Genomic DNA, 16,266 nt, shown 5'->3' on the forward strand with positions numbered 1-16,266 from the left:
TTGCAGGTACTATTCGCCTGTTTTACTGACCTGTGAGAAGCAATCAGAATGTTACCTGAAGCACCATACAGGATATTTTCATTATCTGCCTATTTGGTGGCAGCCACTTTGCTGTCTTCCACCTCTGTGTGCTACCTGTATGTTCCTGTCTGATAAGCACTGGCAAAGATTGTTTCTTCATTGGAGAACAGCATCCTGAGTAATAAAAACTGCAGTTTCCAATATGTCCAAAAACCATCTTCTTGGCTGGTACTTAGATTTTGCATTGAACCATGTGATCAACTTCACAACACACAGATGTCAGCTGGTGTCATGGTTTTGTTTTGTATTGTACCACAAAAAAAGATTAAATTAAAATTTACATTAATAACTTAGGAATACAGAAAGTATTGAAGACAGGTTTCAAGAAATGTATATGATAAGTCTTAAAAAATCCTGACTTTCATTATTCAGGGGGAGATAAATAAACAAATTATGAGTATACATAAATACATAAAGTATAATTTTTTTCCTTCTGAAGAGATTCATGACATGCAGCTTTATTGTGTGAGCTCTTTAAACTTCAGATAGGAGTTTGATCTTTCACTGGAGATTTTATTATATCCAATTATTATCAAATCAATAGTTTTTAATTCAATAGTTCACTTTATTTCCTATGAAAATCATTCCTACTCATATGTCTATTTTAAAATAAACTGTCAATTAAAATAGAAAACCTGCCTCCAAAGTAGAACAAAAAGAGAGAAGGTTAGTGACAGGTTCATAATCAAAGCTCCCGTCTTTATTGAGAAATAAACACTTGTGAGGATTCTTAGTGTGTTTTATAGTCTTAACGCCTGTCAGGTCTCTCTTGATTGACCCTGAATAAAATCTAACTAGGGGTGTCAAAAAAATATGTCCATCAACTTTGCTCATGCATTACAACATAAAAATTGACTGGAGTCATTGACTACAGGTAGCAGTGAGCAAAACTACACAAGATAAATACTCTGGTTTGTGGATACTCATTCAATCCACTTTTGTCTGCCACCTTGATTTTTGGATTGGGCACTCATGGATAAAAAGTAGGTGATCTGAAAAAATCGTGTGTGTCTTTTAAAAGACAGTATCATGTTATGTTACTCCCTTCACAGAAATTTATGTTACATGGTGTTAAACGATAGGCTAAGCTTAATGTAACACGATGCATTAAAAACTGCACATCATGATTGCAATGTGTGTCAGAACAATGAATAGCTATAGCACATATCTCTTCATTTGTACGTAGGGGACCCATGGAAATAATTCGCAAAAGGATATATTCTCCTTTTGATGCTCACACATAAATCCTTTTTCCTCTCACTACTTCTAGCTCTTCACCAAATGGTTGGTCTGAGCTAAGAAAAACTGCTTTTTAAAAAGCCTCAAGTTAGCTAGAAAAGGTTTGAGTTGTAGGCTAAACATTTACTGTGGGCACAGTTTAACCCTGAAAACTGTAGGAGAGAGCTATTTTGTAACCTACGCTCTCTAGTAGTGTCATATTTGAGGAATCACTATTGCTGCCTTCTCTGCCTAGAGTAAATTGTACTGTCACTATAACTTTGCTGAAAATGAGTAGGTTTCCATCTGATTTTATACGACCACTTCCCAGTGGGCTAGTTCCTTTTTACAGAAGCATAGTTGAAACCAGAATCTGTTCCAGTGGTGTTTGGAGACGGTACAAAGGCAGAAATGAGAAAGGACTTCACCCCTGACCCTTTTCAGCTTCTGCCTGGTATGTCTCCATTACTTAGCTTCCCTATGTAACTGCGCCTCTCCTGTAACAAAACATAGCTCCCGCTCCAATCAGCATATTTAGTAGATATCTTACTAACTGTGCAACAGCAATCCATTTTATCCTTGTCCAATTCTGTATCTGTGCTACTTGCTTGTATCTGTGGTGTTGAACAACTCTGTAAGTGTTTTGGGGGGTTATTTGTGGAAGACAATTTTGACCAGTAGTAATCACCTGATAAGAAAGTGGGATCAAGAGGTTTGCACTACAAGGAATACTCATACTATTTCGTATGCTGACAGCCAGGGAACTTAATTCTTGTGCACTTAGATGTGTCTAGCTGTGTGCCGGCAGCTGTACAGTTATCTACTTAACATGTATTAAAAATTAGGTAAACATGAATAACTTTTATTGAAAATCTGATCTCATTTTGTAGCATCCTTTGGGGAGGCTGAATGAAATTTCATTTTCCTACAAAAAAAGATAAAACCTGAAGCCTAAATAATTTCCACATTTTATTTGATCATAAATTAAAATGGAATTACAGTCAGACTGCACACATGGTTTTGATGGGTAAACAAAATAGCATAAAAGCTCATTGAGCATTTACTTATTAAAATAATGGTCTCAGTCCTCAGTTGAAGCACATATGCATTTGGTCATGGGTTTTTCAAGCTGTTGAAACCAACTGTCAATGGATAGACAAGGTGATGGAAACAGCCAGTGGGGCTTAGTGGACTAAACCCTCATGGCTGCACTTCCCTGTGCAAGGTTTGCTCTGATCTCAGCAGCATAGGTGACATAATGTCTTAAATTTGAACTATACCAGGTGACAAATGTATTTGCTCTAAATTTGAAGTGAACTATGGTATAAGAAATAATAGCTTCACTGAGTAAAGTCCCTTATTAGAGCCAAGGAAATAAATTTAAAAGGGAGGTAGGGATATGATCAGAATCCAGGACTAATAAGACTCAGTATTTGCACACCTTACACATTGACAATTTCTTAGGGGTAGTGTTTAGTTGAGTGATATATTAATTGGGAACTGTTACTATAAAAGGGACTTGTGGCATACTGCAATGCTTTCGAGTGTGTGTGCTCTTTTCTTGCAATGAAACAAGTGTCAGCCTTAACTTCTTAAGCCAGTCTTTCACAGAGAAATTACAAATGCTTTACAAAGGCAGTGCTTTACACCCTGGTGGGCTTACTTGCAAATATATTAGGTGCACTGTGCACACTCCAGATTAAATATATACTATATAATTGTTAATGTGTGCAGTAATTTGAGCTCATCAGGCTGATTAGCTGCTTCCGTGAAATGGGGATGAGCAGTAATTACTATATGTGCTCTTATCCACAAGAAATAAACAAAATCTAGATGGATTTTTTTTTTTTAGACGGAAAGCATAGTGAATTGGCAGTAACAATTACTCCCACTAAAGTAAAGTTGTACAAAACATGTAACAAACTGCCTTGCAAATATTGCATATATGGAGTCAGATGAGAGCTGGAATGACCAGGTGGCAGTGGTCAGAGAAGAGGAAGTCATACTCACAGTAAGTGCAGCTCTCATCGGAGCTGCTGGGAAGGTGCAATACAGGGAAGTACGTAAAGATATGTTTAAGGGTCCCATGAATGGAATTACTTGCTCTGCATGTCAGCATAGCTACCTCATCAGCAAATTATGTTTAGGCACCTGCCTCTATGCAACAGTGCTCTCATAATAACTAGGGCTAATAGATCTTATGAAAAACCTTCAACCACATGTAATACAAGCAGAATGCTGCCAAAAATCATTGAAGAATTGATAGTTTTTTTACCATCCGAAAGGTACATCAGGATTCACAGTCTCTATAAAGGATTGTATTCAACTCCAGTGTAATATAATTAATTCACATGGAAATGTATCTATGACTGACTAGGCTAAAAAATTGTTTCAAAGGAGTTCTGGAAAACAAACTCCCTACACACCCCTTTATGTAAAAAGAAGTGTCTGTCCTGGAAAGCATTATACGTATGTCCCTGGATATCCAGATATCCATACCCTTAGAAATAAAATTATTGGGTCTTTAAGTGTTAATTAACAAATTTTCAGTTATTAATGCAAAAATGTATTAATAACAAAGTACATCGTGCATTCTGACACATTTTACAGTATAATCCATGATCCACCAGTAACACCTTTTTCACATTATCATCAAATATGCTTAAATATGAACACAGATTTGGTATATTTTCATCTATTTAGTTAAGTGAATTAGCTGTAAGAAAACATTGCACTCTAATTCTAAAATTCAGTAGCTGAGCCTAAGCACTGTCAGTAATGCAAGTTAATGTGTCAGGGCTAGAAATAAAACCTTTTTAGCACTTGGAAACATGAATTATTTTCTTAATATTGCTGCTTCCAGGCAATTTTTTGGTTTTGTACTGTTCCCTGTTGTTGGCCTTCTCAATTATTGAATGCCTTTGCTAAATATGGAAATGACATTGAAGATTATTCTTGAAAAAAAATTAATGTGTAGGTATATGGTGGTAATTCAGCTTTTCTTGAGATTTCTGTATTTTAAAGGAGTATGTAGCCTAACTGGGTTGCCTTGAAATTTTTAGAGAACAGCTTCAGCCCCAGCATGACTTGATACAGCTTTCTGAAGACAGAATAGTACGATCTGAGTTTCTGGCAAAGTTAGGGGCTGCATTTTCCTTTATCTCTGCCAGAATGCTGATCTCCTTCCTCCCACTCCTGCATGGCTGGTGGCAGATTTGTGTATCAAATACATAATACATCTGTGAATTTGTCTCCAGGTCATAGTTGTTCACGGCATTAAGCTAGTGTTGATTTTGAGACCTGCATCTCCCTTCAGCAACAACCTGCCAAGCGAAGGCTGTGTGTTCCAGGTCTCCTGGGAAAGCTTGCTGGGCTCTGTAAGAGAGCTCATTTTCATCCTCCTCTGCAGATAGCACACAGCTCTGTGGACTTGAGCAGTCTTGGCCGTGTTTATACCATGTCTGAATGGAGCCTGGTGGTGCCAGCCACTTGGCCACAGCTGCTGGCTAATTACCTGCGACTGTCATGTCACCAGAAGCAACATGACTTCCTTCCTTGCAGCCAGCTTTTCTCAAGAGATATTGGTCACTGGCAGTGCCAAAGGTCAGGACAAGCCACTAACACAGGACAAAAGGATGTAGGGGAAAAAAAATCCTCTGCAGACCTTCCTGGACTGCATTCACTGAAAATGCATTTGCCTTTATTTGTTCATTGAAGCTATTAATTTTTCTTTCTTGTTGATTTAAATATTCCTTCAGGGGAATTTCTTTCAAACACAGACCCTAGGGATTGTAACCATAAAGGGAAACAGCCCTTGATCCTGCAATTGATTTCAACTATAGGACTGAGATGCCAGTGCTAATCTTGCCTCTTTATTGCTTTTACCAGCCACCAGACACTAAGGACAGACAGGTTATTTTAGAGATCCTTGACAAAACTATGACAACACTAAGTTGTACTGTTTAACACTTAGTTTAACCATTAAACAACAGATTAACAATTAAAGCTTTATTTTCCTTACTGGGATTTCATTATTAGTATAGCACAGAATTTATTACCGGCATAACACAGTATTTCTATTAACAGAATTACACACAGAATGGGTCAGGTTGGAAGGGACCACAGTCAGTCATCTGGTCCAACCTCCCTTCTCAAGAGGGTCATCCTAGACCACACGGCACAGGATTGTGTCCAGGTAGCTCTTGAGTACCCCAGTGAGGGAAGCTCTACACCGTCTCTGGGTTTCTGTTCCAGTGCTCAGTCACTGCACAGTTAAGAAGATCTTCCTCATGTTCAGGTGCAACTTCCTGGACATCAGTGTCTGCCTCTTGTTCTACTGCTTAGCACCACTAGAAAGGATCCATCCTATTGACTCCCTCCTTTAAATACTTAAAGACATTTATGGGGTCTCATCTCAGCTGTCTCTTGTCAAATCAAGACACAGCTGAGAGGAGTGTAGTGCAATCTCTAAGTAGTAAAATATACAATTTATAAGACAATTTTATTTATGATTTCTGTTCACATGGACTCTCTGCAGATGGGGTTGGATCATAGCATACCTTTTACAGTATCACTATAACAACCATAATCTAGACTCAAAAATCATATAAAAGAACATGAGTCACTCCCTTAATCTCAGTGGAAGCAGATGAAGGCAGAGGTGTCCCTGGCCATTGGGATGTCCCAGGTCTCACTGTTCAGTGACAGCTCTGGTCCCAGTTCCTCCTCAGGACCTGTCAAAGGTGACAGAGAGTCTGGGGCTGCAGGCAGGCAGTGCTGGGGGGCTGCAGGCAGTGCTGTGCTGGGGGCTGCAGGCAGTGCTGTGCTGGGGGGCTGCAGGCAGGCAGTGCTGGGGGGCCGCAGGCAGTGCTGTGCTGGGGGCTGCAGGCAGGCAGTGCTGGGGGGCCGCAGGCAGTGCTGTGCTGGGGGGCTGCAGGCAGGCAGTGCTGGGGGGCTGCAGGCAGTGCTGTGCTGGGGGGCTGCAGGCAGTGCTGTGCTGGGGGGCTGCAGGCAGTGCTGTGCTGGGGGGCTGCAGGCAGGCAGTGCTGGGGGGCTGCAGGCAGTGCTGGGGGGCTGCAGACAGTGCTGGGGGGCTGCAGGCAGTGCTGGGGGGCTGCAGGCAGTGCTGTGCTGGGGGGCCGCAGGCAGTGCTGTGCTGGGGGGCTGCAGGCAGGCAGTGCTGGGGGGCTGCAGGCAGTGCTGGGGGGCTGCAGGCAGTGCTGTGCTGGGGGGCTGCAGGCAGTGCTGTGCTGGGGGGCTGCAGGCAGTGCTGGGGGGCTGCAGGCAGTGCTGTGCTGGGGGGCTGCAGGCAGGCAGTGCTGGGGGGCTGCAGCTTCCCAGTGGAATAGGAAAAAGAAATCTGTTTGGTTTGTCTCCTTGGTTCACAGGACTTTCTGGGCCTGATAATGGGAGAAAAGCGCATGACACAGCACAGAGAATGGTGTGAAATGGCGTTAATCCTGTAGACCCCGTTACCAGCGATCGGGAACGGGTGGTGCCGGTTAGTCTCCAGCCCCTCGCCATCACGTCACCGCTCGGAACCGCTCCGAGGCCGGCACGGGCGCTCCGCTCCCACCTCTCTCCGGTGTGCGGGCGAACCCGCCCGGCGCCGCCGCCGCCCTCAGCGCGCCGCGGGAGGCGCCGCTCCCGCCGCCCCGGTGGTGCCGCCCGGGCTGGCGGCTCGGCGCATGCGCGGCGCGGGGCTGCGCAGTCACGGTGCCGCCGCCATGGCCGACCCGCGCCTCAGGCAGATCAAGATTAAGACCGGCGTCGTGAGGCGGTGAGTGGCGGCCGGGGCATGGCCCAGCACGGCCGGGCCGAGGGACTGCGGCGGGGCTCCGTGCGGGACCGGCCGTACCGCGGGGGCCGCGGGGCTGGCGGGCTGTGCCGGAGAGCGGCCCTGGCACGGGCACCCACCCCTCGGTACCGCCCGCGGGAGCAGGCCGCGCTTTTCTGGGACACGCTTAAACGCGGTTTTCCTTCCCTTTCTTAGTGCCTTTGGGAGTCGAGGGTAGTCACCCAGCCTCCTCGGTGTGCAGGGCAGTCTCGCCTCATACCTTGCTGAGGTATGAAGCCTCAAATGTTCGTGTTTTTTTTTTTTTTTTTTTTTTTTTTTTTTAACCAAATCTGCTGTTGAATATTTCTGGTTCAGAAGTTACAGAACCAGGGGCATTACAGAAGCAATTAGGTTGGAAAAGGCCAGTGAGATCATCGATCCCAAACTGTGGCCAAACATCACCGCCTTTTTAATTCGACTATAGCATTCCATTCTTTCCTAAAACACCTCGAAGGATGGGGACTCCACCACGTCCCTGGGCACTCCTGGTAGATTCGTCATCAGAGCCTTGATCTTCCATGGTTTCAACGGAGTCGTAGTTTTCGAGAAAAGTGTATCGGTCAGGATCACTCTTATTATAGCTTTAAACACTATTTGGTCACGCTGGGGTTTATTAAGGCTACAAAGACTGTGCTGACTCAGGCAGAGACATGAATGTGTGCTGGATGAAGATGTTAAATTGTGTAATTTCATATAATCAACTTCATGTTATGACTGCAAATTCCTGTCACTAAGATAGGCACATTTTCTTGTAGTTGATTCACTTTGAAAGGTTGGACTTGAAGACTAGAAAAGTTATCACTGTTGGTGTTAGTTAAAGGTACTTCAGAATTTCTATGAACACAGGAGCAAACCACACAACTATGCATTTCAGAGCTAGTACAAAGAAAGAATGAAAAGTTTGGGTAAACAATACAAATACAGTCAACAAGATTCAGATTTGCTTTTGGAGAATGTCCGTGTAAGTAAGCAAGTAAACTTGCCTTGAGTGTGCTGTGCAATAGCAACAGTCATATCTACAGTTACTCTGCAGCAGCTGGCATTCTCTAAGTGAAGGTAACTTAAAAAAAAAGAGAAGAGGAATGTTATGGTAACTCCCTGTGGGGACATGATACAGTGGCAGCTTACAGTTCTTGTATCTGTGTGCAGTGATAGCTACACACAGATGCGTGAAGATGTGTGGCTCTGACCCACTCCACCCTTCCTTCTCTAACCAGAAACCTAGTTATGCATTCTGCTGCAGTGGGCGTACCTGTGACTTGTGTCAACTTGGGAACATTAGCACTGTCCTCTTATTTTGAACTAGAACAACTCCATATGTATTTTTTTTTCCTTGCATAGAGGCTTATTAAGCATTTTATAAAGCAACTGATTTAGCACTTCAGTTAATTTTCATTAGGCTTTTTTCTGTTTTCTGTTTAGAAGAGCACATTGAATCTGGCATGTAATATTGATTTCTAACCATGTTCAGTGCTCAGGCTTTAAGAATGTATCAAAAAAGTTAGGGGTCAACTGTTAGAATATAGAGAGCGTTTTAGACATTTCCTTTGACTTGTGCTAATCATCTGTTGTAGCCTTTTTTTTCCTCTTTAGTTACCTAACTCCTCACTTTTTTTTTCATGCTAAGAATGAAGCAGCTGTTATGCTTTGGTTTGTTTTTTTTTTTAGCAGTAAGTCATAAATTCTTTGTGTACTTTTCTCAAGAGATTATATTTTAGGTTGTAGGTAATTTACTTGCTTGCACATTTCTTACATTGCTGTGTATCAGTGAAAGAAATTTAAACTAGAAATAGGGAGCTCTTTTACTTTTTTGGCAAATCTGATAGCCAGGCTCTTGATGATTTTATACTTTCAATAGTTTGTAATTCAAAAGAAGTTGATTTGTTGTGCATGAGTAGTAATGTTTTCTGTATTCGTGGCTTATGTCCTAGCAAGCAATACTTTGTGTTTAATTGCATCAAAATAGTTTTACTCTCAGTAAATCCAAGCAACTACCTGCTGGATAGTGAGAGAATTGACTAGGGGAAAAAAAAAAAACGTCTAGAATACCTTATTTGCATTTCAGATTGGAAATCATTTTAAAAACCGCCACAAACAAAGTAAGTCGGGTTGCCTGAAAATAGCACTGACATTTGCCCATAGTTTCCATCTGATTAAGTGAAAGTGACACGAGTAGATTAGAATGAGACTAAGACAATTCACATTGCAATTGTGTTAGTTTAACTTTAACAATCTTTTAACATGCTTGTTTAAATGTGGCTGACATACCATAATTACAAATCTACAAGCCTTGATTATAGAATTTTACATCATGAACCTATGGGGAAAGTGTATTGATTTTTTTGTGAAGCAATTCCTTTTTTTTTTTTAATTTACCATTCTAAAACTGGTATCTTCACAAGATTGTTCTTTTGCCTGCTGCACTGGTGTTGATACTATTTTTTCTCTTTGTGAAATAACATCATACTGCAAAGCAGTTTACACTGATTCTCCCCCTCACTCCAAGCACAGGAAATTCTGCAAGTTACACAAAACTGTTGGTCTGATTTTAAATATAAATATGAACAATTCTCTAAAATTGATTTGTTTTACCCCTGAGTTCAGGATATATTTTGTGCAAGAAAAGTATGAAGAATGTGAGGACTCCTTTTCACTCCTTGTTCACTGTATTGCTGATTCAAGCACAAAAATAGTTTGTGTTCTTGGTTACTCAAGAAATTTGCTATTTCTAGTGTGAGTCAGAAATCTCCATTTTCTGTCCACTGTGTATGAAGTATGGTTGCTTTCTTGCATGTTGCCCATTAGCCATAGATCCTCACTCATAGAACCAATGTATTGATGAGAAACTCGGGTCTCTCTTCTTTGTTGTTATAATCAGAGAATTGTGTGCAACAACTGTTTGTTACCTCAGTTAATGGGAAGGGCTATGATATTTCATATTATTTGGGTACTGAGGAATGATCTGCAGAGCTGCTCAGCTATACTGAGTCAGCATGATAGAGCAATTTAATGTGTGTACACTGCACATCTGAGAGCTCAGGGATTCAAGAAGGTGAATATGCATAATGCTTTTTTGGATACAAGCTGACTCCCAAAGCCCTTTTCAGAATGTGGATTGTGCATCTGTTGCCTAGGGTTGTCTGCAGCACAGTCCTGGAGTCGATGTAAATTTGGATTCAGAATTAGCCGAGTGTGGTAGTTGTGGTGCAGAGCTGCTTAGATACGTCTTAAGTACCTTTTGTAGTGCTCCTGACATGAGGATCAGATACATAAAGTCTGGAGCTGGCCCTACGTTTGAAGACTGCTTAATCTTTGAGACTTACTAAGATTGTCTTTCCCACATAAAAATCCCTACTTTACGTGGTTTGAGAAAAGAGTGCACCTGCACTTAGATGTTGTCTGAGGTAAGGTCTGTGACATACATAGTTATCAATGTGGATAAATAGTTGGAAGGTCTAGAAACAAACTTTTTTTTTTCAAGGGTTTCCTGTTTCTCTGATTCTTTTCAATACAAGTTTTAACTTCACAACAACAAACAGTACCCACACGCATCTTAAAAAGCTGTGACAAGGACACAGGTGTTGCTGTGGAAAATGCATAGTGTGGTGGTTTGTTTTGTTTTTTAATGTGTTTGATTCTACTTGTTACTATACCTTTAGAGACTACCTAAGTGATTCCTTTTTAGAAATATTTCACAAATTTAGATTAGAATAATCAGATCTAAAGAAAACTGTCTCTTGCATTCCTTTTTCCATCCCATTAGCTCTTTTAAAAAATATAGCATCTCAGATTTTTTGTGTTTACCATTGTTTTCTGCCCCCTAAGCAAAACTGTCTTTGCATGTTGATGGTGACCATAATAATCTATTAATGTTATCGTTTTGGCTGGCAAATTAAAACATGCCCAAGCAGGTTTACAACCATAAGTGTTGTTAGTGATACAATATTAAAGGAGGAAAGCATTTTTTTTCCTTTTTTAAAATTTTCATTTGTGTGAGAATATGTGGAAAACTGTGGCTTTTAACCTTCAAATCTTTCAAAAGTTTGGAGGTACAGTAGTTCCAGTTGCTTGGTAGTACCAGTTTGGTGGCTTTATTCATATGTGTAGTGCTTTTGTTTTTATTCATGGCATGGAGCCACATACTCACCTATGTGGATTAAACAGTTACAAATAATTATTTTCTGTTGAATTAGAATGTGGATCCATTGGAAATCTAGAAAAAATTGTATTAAGTTTATGGTAATGCTTAAGAGAAAGGAGATGAATTACAGCTGTGCAAACAACCATAGTCTATCCTGCCTTGACTTTAAGGATTATTGAATTAGATATATCATATAGGTGGAAATCTCATTCAAGAGCATGACATTCATTGTTTTTTCTTTTAACTGTAATAAGAAGTCTTTCTGAGGCATTATGAATTGCCTACACACATAATATGACTGCAATTCTATTTAATTTTTCTCATTATTGTAGCACTTACAGTAACTCCCAGCTGGGAGGGGCCTAGAGGGGAGGGAGTAGATTCTGTGAAGTAGAGGGGAGGAAGTAGATTCTCCAAAACAAAGTCTTGACTGAAGATGATGCCTGGATTACAAAGGGAAAATGAAGTTAAGATCTTTGGCAACCCAAATTGTTTCCACATCAGAGGCTTAACTTCTTGTTCTTCTCTAAAACTGAAGTTCTTGGGCTCCTTAGCATTTACAACTTTCTGTAGAGGCAAGAACAAGTGAAGCCCTGAAGATTCAGAGATGCCTCTAGTTACACAGATGATTTAAAATTTTTTAACTTTACAAGTAATTTTTATCTTTAAATAATTTTCTGACTTAAAAAATCATCGATCTGATTTTCATCTTTTTTTACAGTAGTAATCCCTAAGAAAACCCAACCTTGCAAAGTTACTCTGAAGTGTCACAATAAATCTAACAGTTCTATAAGCTGTTAGGTGCAGAAAGGACTAAAAATTATGCATATACTCATGTATTGTTACATCTTGAGTCTTAAAAGAGAAGATTTCTCTTTGGTGATGGTTATGTCGCTAGAAGAAGAAAATAAGCTCATAAACTTGGTATCCTGTCTAAATCAGAAAGTAGGCAGTCATGGCTAAGAAAATATGGCACTTTGCATACCTGGGTTAAGTACTGTATTTCTTCATCCTTCCTTGTTTTTTTCTCTTGGGCCCTATGGTCATTAAAGTTTGTATTCTTATGTAGCCTTAGTGAACCCCAAGAGTGTGTGTAAGTAAAATTTGCAGATTAAGGACCTGGTATTTTAAGCTCTGCTGGTAGTGATTAGCATATTGCCAGTGTTACTGCAGTTGCTGAATTACTTGCCCTAGAATTGTGCATAGTGTTAATATATTATACTAGAAGGAAAATTACTATTATACTATTAATACTAATATTTATATAAGAATTTGATTATACTATAACACTGCTCCTTGTACACTATCATGGACTTCTAAATTTGAACTAAGTTAGCATAGATATCTCATTATCTAGTCAGTACTGTCACTCTGTGCTCTCAGGCTGAATCCATGGCATATTAGCATGTACAGTGGTTAATGGTAACATTAGTTCTGAAGAAAGGCATTTTCTAGTGAATAGGACATAGTGAATTTGCTCAGTAGCAAAACTGAGCAATTCCCCCTCATCTTCTTCAGAGGTCTGCTTTGCTCAATCCAGCCAGGAAAATGTTTCTTGTGTTGATTTTTCTAATACTGGAAAGAAGTCGATATTTGGTGGCCTAAGCACACAGGTGCCATTCTAGCTCATGTAGAATCTGAATTATGCATGCAGAAAACCCCCATTGTGCATTATTTTTTCATCTGTAAAATTTCAGATAAACTGCCCTTCTTAGAATCAGAGAGGTAGATTTGCTTGCTACTGGTAATGATGCAACTACAGGAGATGACAGCATTGATATATATGGACTGGAGTAAGAAGGTAGGTGCCTTTGTGAAGTGAGAAAGGAGGGCAATTTGGGGTTCTTTCTGCAGCAGCTGAAAGTTAGAACAGCACTCAAAACTATGCACCCTAAGCAGACTAGGGGTGAAGTCCCTTGAGAAATCAAAGTGATCCTAAACATGGAGATCTCATTTCCCTCTCCCCTTTTCTGGTCTCTGATACTAGTCAAACCTTTTGTTGAGCTCACTCAATTTGCTTAACACATGAGAAAAACTGTCATGCTGTTATTTGTTTGGGCTTTGTTTTTTTTCAGGGTTTGTTTGTTTTGTTTTTGTTGGTTTTGTTGTTTTTTTATTTTTTGGAGGGGTGATTGTTGTTGTTTTTTTTGTTGGAGATTTTTTGTTTTGTTCATTGTATTAATTTCTTACAGTTTTGGTGTAGAGAGATCATTAGAACATTATTGCTGGCAGAGGTGTGTGCTAGAGCCAAGGAGGAGAAGACCTCTGTTCACCAGTGGTCAGCTTTTTTGCTGTCTCAAACTATCTTGTGTTACTTTGCTCTTCAGGTTGGGGAGCTGAAGTGGGGGAGGGAGAGTGAGTAAAGGAAAATGGGTAAGGAAATAAATCATAATGATATGGAAAGGACTTTTTTCTCTTTTTACCTGAAGATTCTGTCAAGCCCTTTGGGCTCTTCTGGGTTTAGTCTCCAGTTTTAAAATGATAAAACTGTTTCTTACAGAGAAAACAGAAATTGTGATGTTATTAGGTGTTAAGTGATATGAAAGTCAAATGTGTTAAGAATTTTAAAAGGGCAGCAGCCGTAGCTAGGAGCTGACTTCTTGTCTGTAAAAACATTTATGGTTTAGTGTTGTTCTTCAGTGATTAAAAGTCCTTAAATTGATTTCTAGAGGCAGGTATGCCACCAGAAATGTCACTTCATTTGTTTCTTTATAATATTTCCCAAGTAGATAACTACTGACTGGCAGTAGAGACAAGGTGTAGAATAAATGGATCTTATGTTTCTACTTTTTCATCATGAAAGACTGGGAGATTCTAGTAAAATACTTTTATTCTGTTTGGGTTGTTTTCATCTGTTGTTTCTAGGGGTGTAGACCTCTTCTTCTCCAGGGTCCATGAAAAACAACTTAAGGAAACCAAGGTTGTTGTCAGTAGATTTAAGTCAGGTATGTGGGAGCCTTCACTTCAGTGAACATTTATGTATAGCTGAAAAGGGCTAATATAAATGAAGACTTTGCAATGTGCCTCAAATCAAAAGTTCTCATACATTTCATGATAGTTTGTGGAACTGCCAGTGCTTGCTAGAAAGCAGAGTGGTATGGGTAGACTGCCATAGGATATATTAAAAAATTAAACTTCTTTACAGGTGTTTTGGGTTTTTTTTTAACATCTGACCCAACTGCAAAATATTTTATACCACTGTTTGAATTGTGACGCTTTGTTGTCTTTGTTAGTCTTCACAGAAATGGTTAGGGTTTTGTTTTTTTTTAAATCATTGCTATCTTTAAATTTGAGTCCTTATTTTGAAACTCTAGGATAAAAAAGGAAGACTGAAGTGTAAATAACACTTCAGTGTCTAAAGGAAATACTGAGTCTGGATAGAGAATAAAAATAACCAATCTACGTTGACTTGGAATGTTTAGATATTTTGTAGATGTGTTGGGTAAAACTGGACTTGGGCAGGTTTCTCTATCCTCTAAGACTTCTTTCTGCATTTTCAGAACAGATTAACCTTAAAGGTACATCGTATATTATAAAGTTATAGTCAGTGATTTGCAAATATAATTCAGAAAATGATGACTCTTAGTTATTTCTGGATGTTAGGTATACAGTACCAAATCAAGCCTTTGTTTTATTAGGCTGTGATATCTTGATTTGAACATAAGAATATCTTTAAACCTTCCAAATAGTATTTTTGTACAATAATTTCTGGCACAAGAACGTGCACAGCACCATAATGTCACACCAGTGTTGTGTTAGTTTTGCATGGCCTGTTTTTTTGTAGCAGGAGAGCCACAGAGGTGGCTTCTGTGAGAAGCTGCCAGAAGCTTCCATCATGTGTGGCAGAACTAATCCCTGATGGCTCTGAGGATGGACATGCTGCTGGCCAAGGCTGAGCCAATTAAAGATGATGGTAATACCTGTGTGATAACATGCATAAGAAGAAATCAGAGCAAAAGCAGTGGTGTAGTTTTAATTCCAGCCAGAGAGGAGGAGGTGAGAACATGTTAAGGAAACAACATGTTTCCCTCGGGAGACTCCAAGGTCAGTGGAGAAGGAGGGGAGGAGGTGCTCCAGGCACTGGAGCCGAGATTCCTCTGCAGGCCCTGGTGAGACCATGGAGAAGCAGCCGTGCCTCTGCAGCCCCTGGGGATCCATGGGGGATGCAGAGGTCCCCCACAGCCCATGGGGGAAGTGCCCATGCTGGAGCGGGTGGATGCCTGGAGGAGGCTGTGGTCCAGTGGGAGACTATGGAGAGAGGGGGCCTTGCTTCCAGGCTGGAGCAGCCTGTCCTTGCAGGACTGCACCCTGTGGAAGAGTGACCACACCACAGCAGTTTTGGGAGGAGTGTCTGCCCATGGGAGGGACCCAGTTTGCAGCAGTTTTGGGAGGACTGCTGCTGGTGAGATTGGTACTGTGCTGGGGAAGGTCACAGAGAGCTGTGTCCTGTGGGAGGGACCCCATGGCCTCACAGGGGAAGGATTCCTCTCCCTGAGCAGCAGAAGAAAACCTCAGGTGATGAACTGACCAAAGCCCCCACACCCTGTCTCCCGGTGCTGTTGGTCGGAAGGAGGGGTTGGGGGAGAAAGGTGTTTTTTAGGGGTTTATTTTACTTCTCATTATCCTCCTCTAATTTTGTTAGCAATTAACTCACCTCTAAGCTGAGTTTTTGGAGTGTTTTCTCCTGGTCCTTATCTCAACTCCTGAACCCTTTGTTAAATTTTTCTCTCTCCTCTGCTCAGCTGTGGCAGGGGAGCGTGAGCAAGTGGCTTTCATGGGTGCCTGGCATTCGGCCAGTGTCAAACCATGGTGTTCATGTTAGTCCTGTGGATGTCTCTGAATTCTGGAAGCTCTTGACACTGTCTCTCAGGAAGGAGGAAGAGCCATAGGAAACATGCTGGCCTAACTCCCTGGAGTGAATGGGAGGTATGCTTGCCTGGCAGACTTAATTTCTGAAGAATGACGTCAATATAAACTATCAGCATATAGA

At 40.9% G+C, this 16,266-nt stretch overlaps 1 protein-coding gene and 1 long non-coding RNA gene across 2 annotated transcripts in view; one reads left to right on the top strand and one right to left on the bottom strand.

Annotated features, from left to right (window-relative positions):
- Positions 1-5,295: 5,295 nt before the first annotated feature.
- LOC116806744 (uncharacterized) lies at positions 5,296-7,316 on the bottom strand. Its single transcript, XR_004365782.3, has 2 exons — positions 6,775-7,316; positions 5,296-6,032 (listed from the first exon to the last, which is right to left on the bottom strand). It is a non-coding gene; the product is annotated as an uncharacterized lncRNA (long non-coding RNA).
- The window catches only part of TBCA (tubulin folding cofactor A), a 27,037-nt gene continuing 17,784 nt past the window's right edge, over positions 7,014-16,266 (top strand). Inside the window, 1 exon segment of the mRNA NM_001245479.1 lies at positions 7,014-7,078. The gene's annotated coding sequence lies outside the window, so the exon portion shown is untranslated.

The sequence above is a fragment of the Taeniopygia guttata genome, chromosome Z, assembly GCF_048771995.1.
Source record: "Taeniopygia guttata chromosome Z, bTaeGut7.mat, whole genome shotgun sequence".
In the NCBI taxonomy this organism is placed as follows: domain Eukaryota; kingdom Metazoa; phylum Chordata; class Aves; order Passeriformes; family Estrildidae; genus Taeniopygia; species Taeniopygia guttata.